The 7,534-nt window shown below is 48.7% G+C and overlaps 1 non-coding gene across 1 annotated transcript; it reads left to right on the top strand.

The window, feature by feature from the left end:
* Window positions 1–7,042: 7,042 nt before the first annotated feature.
* TRNAG-UCC (transfer RNA glycine (anticodon UCC)) lies at window positions 7,043–7,114 on the top strand. The gene has a single exon. It is a non-coding gene; the product is annotated as a tRNA-Gly (tRNA).
* The last annotated feature ends 420 nt before the right edge of the window (window positions 7,115–7,534 follow it).

Here is a 7,534-nt window from a genome sequence, read left to right as displayed (position 1 = left end):
CCTCCCCCCATGCTCCCCACCACCCTCCCTGTGCTCTCCACCTCCCCCCATGCTCTCCACCACCCTCCCTGTGCTCTCCACCTCCCCCCATGCTCCCCACCACCCTCCCTGTGCTCTCCACCTCCCCCCATGCTCTCTGCTGCCTCTTGTGTTCTTCTCTTCCTCCCTATGCTCTCGTCCCACCCCATGTTCTCAAGGTTCTTCCCTGTGTTCTCCATCCCCCCATGCTCTTTCCTGGTCTCACCTCACCTCACCCCCCCCCCCCACACACACACACCTCTGCTGGGTTCCCCTCTCACAGGGGATCTGTCAGGGTGAAGAGTGGGGAAGGGGTCGGTTAACATGTCATGGGCTGCTCAATCCAAAATGCCTGGGCCTATTTTTTGTCCCAGTCTGGGCCTGCAGCCAGCTGTGTAATATGAAGGTCCTCAGCCTTGTGTTAGAGCTTTGTGAATGAAGCCTCTCTGATTCAGTTGCCCGGGGGATGTGTACATCCGATTTGTACCCGTCTGCACTGACTTAGAGGATCCCATTATTTCCGGTTATACGTCCGCCCCGTTACATAAGCCCATTTCCAGCTGAACTCTCACCCGGCAGTTTCCCTTGACAACGACATCACCCACAATTCTCCATAGGGGGCACTCTGAGAGCCTTTACATTCCATCAGTTTAGAGTTATCTGTGAATGGCGGCCCCAGAACGATCAATGTCATTGGGGTGTGTGCGCCCCATCCCTAATATGTGCACCCCACATCCGCGCTTAAATTGTAGCCCCGCCCCCTATTAGTCTCACTGTTATTTAGCACCTTCAAAATGTTCCTCATTGAAATAATCTGCAACTCTTTATAATAATTTCGGGGGGGGATGGAACCTCAGTTGGTGATAATTACTGGCATCTGTGATGTGGTTGGTAGACTTTCCCTCACTTCTTTTCCTTCTGAGAGGACAGGAAGTGCGGGAAACTTTCCCAGGCAGGTCACAGAAAACAAGGAAAACCTCAGAAAAGTTTGAGCCCCGCCCCCAACTCCATACAAATCTAAAAGAAAATGTTTTGGAGTGAAGTTTTGCTTTACAATCTGAACGTCTACTTACCCTTTCTTTTTTCTTTTTATAGGTTCAAAGTGATTGAGTGATGTATTACAAAACTAAAAATATGATGTCGGAATTAGACGAATGGAGAAGAGTGGAGGAGGATTGGGATTTTATAAGGATGACCGAAAGACAAGTGAACGAGAGGAGAGAGTTTCTAAACAGAGCTAAAGACATGGTGGCGGAAATTAAGAGAATGGCGGAGGATGAATGGAAGAAATTCCGCGCTCTGAAGGCACTCTCCAGAGGAGAAGCCGAGATGGAGGAGAAGAAATATGAGGAGGGTAAGGTGGAGGAGCAGACAGGCGGGGAGCTGAAGAAAGCAGAGGAGAGAAGACTTTTCCAGAAAGCCTATACACTGAAGGCATACTGGGAGAAGGAAAGAAAGATGCTTACAGCAGAAAGAAAAGGAGAGCTTCTGCAGAAAGTTCGGGCAAGAAAAGCCCAGATAGAGGAGAGTAAGGTGGAGGAGCAGACAGACCTGCAGCTGAAGAAAGAGGAGAGAAGACTTTTCCAGAAAGCCTATACACTGAAGGCATACTGGGAGAAAGAAGGAAAGCAGCTGACAACAGAAAGAAAACGAGAGCTTCTGCAGAAAGTTCGGGCAAGAAAAGCCCAGATGGAGGAGAGTAAGGTGGAGGAGCAGACAGACCTGCAGCTGAAGAAAGAGGAGAGAAGACTTTTCCAGAAAGCCTATACACTGAAGGCATACTGGGAGAAGGAAGGAAAGCAGCTGACAACAGAAAGAAAACGAGAGCTTCTGCAGAAAGTTCGGGCAAGAAAAGCCCAGATGGAGGAGGGTAAGGTGGAGGAGCAGACAGACCTGCAGCTGAAGAAAGAGGAGAGAAGACTTTTCCAGAAAGCCCATGCACTGAAGGCATACTGGGAGAAAGAAGGAAAGCAGCTGACAACAGGAAGGAAAAGAGAACTCCTAGAGAAAGTGCGGGCAAGAAAAGCCGCGATGGACAATCAAAGATACGGGGATCAATGGGAAGTCGGCCCTGATGAAGGCAGAGACAGACAGGTAAGTACATGTTCTTGCATATAGAATATATAAAGTGAAGGGGGGACATTGCCTTCATGGAGGATTACACATCAGTAGGAGGATATTATGCTGGTTGGGTATAAAATATCCGTATGTTATAGACACGCCCAGATATAGGCAACAGAGATTGTTGGGGGACCTTCTCATGTCCCTCATATGGAAATCCATAGAAGTGATCAGTAGGCAGAGCTCCTCCAATGATCAGATAGATTAGATCTAGACCAGATATAACCATACAGGAAGGCAATGAATGGACTATATAGAAGGTGATCCTTCCTTCATTGTTGGATAGTGGAGGAATGAGCGGCAGGGAGGCTCCGTACCTAAAGACAATATATCCGAGTGAAATATAGGAAAGTTATCACGTCTGCAAAATAGGGGATAGATTTATAGCATTTTTATTATTGCTCTTTTTTTTTTACCGGTTATGGCGGCGATCTGCCATTTTTATCGGGACTGCGACATTACGACACATCGGACACTTTTGACACATTTTTGAAACCATTGACAATTATACAGCGATCAGTGCTATAAAAACGCACTGATTACTATGTAAATGTCACTGGCAGGGAAGGGGTTAACACTAGGGGGCAATCAAGGGGTTAACTGTGTTCCCTAGTGTGTGTTCTAACTGTGGGGGGAGGGGACAGACTATAGTAGATGACAGATCGTGGTTCCTAGCTATTAGGACTCACGATCTGCCTCTCCTCTCCTCTCCTCACAGAACAGGGATTTGTGTGTTTTACCCGTTTGGATGCTATTTATGTCGTTCCCTGGTGTGCTGGCAAATATCTTCCCTTTACAGACACACATCCCTGTTCTGCCTCTCGTGCCCATGATCGCGTGCGGTCATCGCGTCTGCCGGTCTTGAGCATTGGCACCCCCCTGCAATGCAGCGGGCACGCGCATGCCTGCTATCCCGTTTAAAGGAGCCGACGTACAGTGACGACGGCTCGCGGGATTGTGCCGACCTGCCGCAGTATAATGACGGCGGCTGGTTGGCAAGTGGACCAAAAACAGTAACAGTTTGTTCCAGAGCAAGGCAAAAAAAAAACTGCGGTCAGGGATCGGGGGGCAGTTTTGTCTCATAAAGACAGACGGATTCCTCGGTGACCTCACACAGGCAGTTGTCGCAATTCCCTGGATCAAACTATTTCCTCTTCAGCTTAATCAGTCAAGCAATGGGAGAAATGCAGAAACTTCTACCAACCAATCAGAAATCATCTATTGCTTCACCTGCTTTGAACTGAAGGATGTTATATGATAGATCTGTTTTATGTCATCCTGGAGCTTCTATGATAATGAATATGACTTTTTTTTCTCTTTAGTTTTGGATTGAGAGTGAGATCCCCGCTGTCCCACCATCAGAACCCATCGACATAATGATACACCTCGATGATGGGGAATTCCATACAAGCAGCAGATCTCCAATCAACACGTAAGTTTCTTCATTGGAATTTCCTTTGTACAATGTGACATCACCAATGATGGTGCACTGATCTTTAGATCTGGAGGATAATCTGTAGTGATAGTAAAATTGGAAAAACAGGGTCATGGGAGGGATTTTTGCTACTCTTAATGGAAAGGTTATATTGTATTCTTTGCACAAAGCTCATCTAAGATTCCCCTAATGGTAAATGAATTATGTAAAGTGTTGGTGTCCATGGTAACCAAACTGCAATTATCATTCAGTTGGTTTCCCGATTTCTCTAAACTGATTTGGGATCCAGATGATCATTTGATGTTCTGGATTATTGGACGAGGCCAATCACTAATGACTGGAGATGACAAGTCCCATGAGCCCATGATACGAATTCCAGTCACTGGAAGAGAAAACGTCTGGTGGGGAAAAGTGAGAAGAGCCTCTCGGTTAGATAATGATGATTAGTGGTGAAATATGTAACTACCAGCAGCTCACTTTATGAAGAAATAACAAGAGAGCCAGGTCTGCCACCTATGCAGTAGGACCATATAATGTCCTTCCATCCAGCCATTAATGGCATTGCAGATTATGCTGAAGATCCAGATACTAATGTATTCCCCTAGGTGTATATTTGGGTGTGGAGTTAGGAGTGCCGAGTACACTGTTATTATGTCCTGGGGATTCATTGTACATGTTTTTTAGTTAAGTTGTATACGGCCAAGAAGCCTCATTTAAGGATAAAATGGCTACATTGTCATGTTCCTTCTAGCCGTATGAGGAGCTATCTCTTTCCCTGGAAACACAGACTAGACCCCCGCATGGGCAATATTCAGCCATGTCCATGGAGGGTTCCTTATTTTCTGGCCAGAAGGTGGCAGAGGAAAGGGGGAGGCAAGACTCCAATACACCACCAAGGCAGCGGCCATGCTTGCTTCCTTCTTGGCCCGGCACATCAGTCCAGGCTGACAAATGATCTCTCCCAGTCCTTCTAATGACATTTTACAACATCTCATAACTTTAGTAAAAAATAACAAATGATTTACCTTCCAATTTCTCTTACAGGAGTGAAGAAGAAGCTATGGTCACTGAGGATGCATACCCAACTTCATCCCGGCCTGACACAACCACACAACAGACTCACAATGCTGGACTATTCATAAACTTTCTGAGATCCATCCCGATTATCGGGAATATGGCCGGACCATAATAGTAAGTATCCTTTCCTGTAGTTACATAGTTATCTAGGATAAAGTCCCCTGTCTATGAAGTACGATCTCCCATACACGGGGGCAGTTGTGGATTAGAGGAGGGAGAACAAAACCTTTTGGTATCTGGAGGACATTTTAGAGGGGACCAAATCTCAGTTCATATGGAATTTTCCAAAGTTGCAGATCTTTGATGAATGTTCCTTTCCTAGTGTTATGAGGAAGGTGGGGGAGGGGGGTGCTTTGTCCAGGGGGAAGAATAGTGATTAGGAAAGGTTTTCCGGCTTGCTTGGCAGTGGTTGGTCAGCCCAGTTGGGACATCCCATTAAGTGTTCCTCTAACTTCCCTCAGGGATCCCAGTAAAGTAATGTTCTCCTCTATGGCATTTGTTCTCCTCCAGTACCTAAGATGACTTGGCTCATGGCACTAGCTAAACATATAGAGAGGGTTCCTCTACCCAACACCAAAACCTCCGCCAAGTATCTGGCCAGCTGCTTCTGTGGAGAAGACCACCTTATATAAATGGACATTTGGGGAATTGGCATAAACTGATCAGTACTAGAAAACTGAGGGACGTCTTTAATGTAGATGGAAGGCCATAGTCGTGTGTAACATTCTGTAATATCTCTTCTTTTTCTCTTTCCACAGAGCTAGTCCAGTCAAGTGGTCCATTGAACCACCAAATCAGCTCACTGAGGGCTCCATTCAAAGCAGAAGAACTAAAATGCAATGCAGGCCCATTAGGGGCACCAGGGCGCCGCCCCCTCTCTCCTCTCCACCCCCTATATGTATCGTGCTGCAATTCACCTGCTGCCTGACCCACCACTAAGATGGGGTAAGTGGCAGGCATGCAGCGGGCGGGTGTCCTCCCAGATCAGTCCGCACCACTGACCGGGGGGTCTAGGAGGTGGCTGTGTGTCTGTGCTGCTGGCCGTGCATGCCGGAGGGGGTGATTGGTTGGGAAAGTCCACTGGTAGGGGGGAGGGTGTTAGATAAGTCCGCTGGTGGGGGGGAGGGTGTTAGATAAGTAGGCTGGTGGGGGGGAGGGTGTTAGATAAGTCCGCTGGTGGGGGGAGGGTGTTAGATAAGTCCGCTGGTGGGGGGGAGGGTGTTAGATAAGTCCGCTGGTGGGGGGAGGGTGTTAGATAAGTCCGCTGGTGGGGGGGAGGGTGTTAGATAAGTAGGCTGGTGGGGGGAGGGTGTTAGATAAGTCCGCTGGTGGGGGGAGGGTGTTAGATAAGTCCGCTGGTGGGGGGGAGGGTGTTAGATCAGTCCGCTGGTGGGGGGAGGGTGTTAGATAAGTCCGCTGGTGGGGGGGAGGGTGTTAGATAAGTCCGCTGGTGGGGTGGAGGGTGTTAGATCAGTCCGCTGGTGGGGGGGAGGGTGTTAGATAAGTAGGCTGGTGGGGGGAGGGTGTTAGATAAGTCCGCTGGTGGGGGGAGGGTGTTAGATAAGCCCGCTGGAGGGGGGGAGGGAGTTAGATAAGTTCGCTGGTGGGGGGGTGTTAGATAAGTAGGCTGGTGGGGGGGAGGGAGTTAGATAAGTCCGCTGGTGGGGGGGAGGGTGTTAGATAAGTCCACTGGGGGGTAGGGTGGTAGATAAGTCCGCTGGTGGGGGGAGGGTGTTAGATAAGTTCGCTGGTGGGGGGGAGGGTGTTAGATAAGTCCACTGGGGGGTAGGGTGGTAGATAAGTTCGCTGGTGGGGGGGAGGGTGTTAGATAAGTCCGCTGCCCCTGCCCCCCGGCCCAGCCTGCCCCTGTTGGGGGAGGTGCATGCTCACCCCCTCTTTCCTGGCCTGCCAGGCTGGGTGCACGGATGGGGGTCTGGTATAGATTTTGGAGGTAATTTTGTTTGCATGGAGTTCCCCCTTTACAGGTGAGTAGAAATTTTTCGAATGTTGTTGAAGTTGTGCTGTGTGAAGGGGAAGACACAACAAATATAAAGCAGTATTGTCAGTGGACTGTCTCCACCATCTATTAGGAGCAAGCCTTCCATTCCCAGGTGAGGTGTCCTGTCCCCGCCCCTTCAGGGTTCAGGTTGAAGATGCGGAGGAGGAGCGAGGGAGGAGGAGGAGGAGGGGAACTTCCCTTTTTAGGTGAAGTTCCACATTAAGATGGGGCAGCACAGAGGCTTAGAGGTGAGTCTTGCAGCACTGGGGTCCTCGGTTCAAGACCTGACCAGGACACCATCTGCATGGAGTTTGCATGTTCTCCCTGTGCTTGCGTGGGTTTTCCCCGGGTACTCCGGTTTCCCCCCACACAACAAAAACATGCAACTTTTTGTGTTGGTGGTGCAGTGGTGAGCACAGCTGCTTTCCAAGCAGACGACCCGGGTTCGATTCCCGGCCAACATAATCGCCAAGATTCTCCCCAGAGACTGGAATTATATGTGGAGTGCAGATTAGCGATGGGATAAAATGTAAAGGAATGAAGTGAATGTCGTGGGTTTGTATGGATTTTATTACACACCTTAGAATAGATTTCTTGCAGGTAGGTGTGATTGTTCTGTATTCTCAGTGTCAGCCAGTAGGTGGAGCACTCGGCTACCTTTCAGGTATTTTCTAGGCTCTTCTTCACAACTTTGCTAAAGAAAGGCCGGCTATGTACTATATACAGTGGGGGAAAAAACACCTACCAACCAACAATAACCCTCCCCCCACAGACTGGCTCCAGTAGGTGCTCATGTGGTACACAGATTAGTCCTGTCAATGTAAGAAGGTTCTCCTAACGACAACTCGTTATGTGTATAGAAGACGCCTGTCCACAGAATCCCT

Source organism: Lithobates pipiens, unplaced genomic scaffold (assembly GCF_037356315.1).
Source record: "Lithobates pipiens isolate NorthernLeopardFrog02 unplaced genomic scaffold, aLitPip1_a1.2 Scaffold_101, whole genome shotgun sequence".
NCBI lineage: Eukaryota > Metazoa > Chordata > Amphibia > Anura > Ranidae > Lithobates > Lithobates pipiens.
The sequence above is the reverse complement of the archived record's forward strand: the minus strand, read 5'-3'. Positions and strand labels throughout refer to the sequence as shown.